Source organism: Otolemur garnettii, unplaced genomic scaffold (assembly GCF_000181295.1).
Source record: "Otolemur garnettii isolate 467f Iridium unplaced genomic scaffold, OtoGar3 scaffold00016, whole genome shotgun sequence".
NCBI lineage: Eukaryota > Metazoa > Chordata > Mammalia > Primates > Galagidae > Otolemur > Otolemur garnettii.
This window is the reverse complement of record NW_003852411.1, coordinates 13,203,790-13,204,793: the sequence shown is the minus strand read 5'-3', so window position 1 is coordinate 13,204,793 and position 1,004 is coordinate 13,203,790. Positions and strand designations below refer to the sequence as shown.

At 42.6% G+C, this 1,004-nt stretch overlaps 1 non-coding gene across 1 annotated transcript; it reads left to right on the top strand.

The window, feature by feature from the left end:
• Window positions 1-227: 227 nt before the first annotated feature.
• Window positions 228-357, top strand: LOC111723840. Its single transcript, XR_002772293.1, has one exon. It is a non-coding gene; the product is annotated as a small nucleolar RNA SNORA11 (small nucleolar RNA).
• Window positions 358-1,004: the final 647 nt, after the last annotated feature.

The following is a 1,004-nucleotide window of genomic DNA, read 5'->3' as shown; positions in this document are numbered from 1 at the left end:
CTCCAACTATTGGGTTTAAGCAATTCTCTTGCCTCCACCTCCCAAGTAGCTGGGACTACAGGCATCGGTCACAATGCCTGGCTTTTTTTTTTTGGGTTGCAGCTGTCATTATTTGGCGGGCCTAGGCTGGATTTGAACCTACCAGCTCAGGTGTATGTGGCTGGCGCCTTAGCTGTTTGAGCCACAGGCTCTGAGCCTTGTATGTGTTTTGAAAAAACATATCTGGTGGGGTATGCTCAGAACAAGGGGCCTAGAGAATGGCTCCTCTGTTTATAACATACTCGACAGGAAACTGGGATCATTGTGATGAGGGGGCACAGAACTTGTGGCCTGTCTATGAACAAATTCCCTACATGTGAAGAAGAAAAGAATTATAAAATGTATGGGTGATTACTATATAATTCTTTCAACTGTACTGGATGTCTTAAAAATTGCCAAATACATTCTTCTCAGTAAAGTATCACAAGAATGGAGAAGAATCCAATGTACTCAATCCTAACATGAAGTCAGTGGGCGATCGTATCCTCATAGGAGAAAAACTCAAATCAATTCAAGGGGGGGGGCAGTGGAACGAGGGATAGTGAAGGAGGGAGGAGGATGGGGGGTTATGGTCTGTGGCACACCTCGTCGGGGTGGGATACAATTATAAGAGGGGCTTTACCTAACACATGCAATCAGTGTAACCTAATGCTTTGTGCCCTCAATGAACCTGAAACAATAAAAAAAATGCCTAATAAAATATTGGAAAACTGAAAAAATATATATATATTTTGTATGCTATATATACAGTTTGGCTTCTGCTTCTTCCATGTAACTTCATTTACCATGAGAACAGAGAAAGGAAAGCTTGCCCATCTTCCAACTTTGCAACATATATGAAAGACAAAGGGTAAATGAGGGCTCTTACAAATTACCAAAAAAGGGAACATCTTGATCAATAATAACAACACGGGCTCGGCGCCTATAGCTCAACCGGCTAAGGCGCCAGCCACGTACACCTAAGG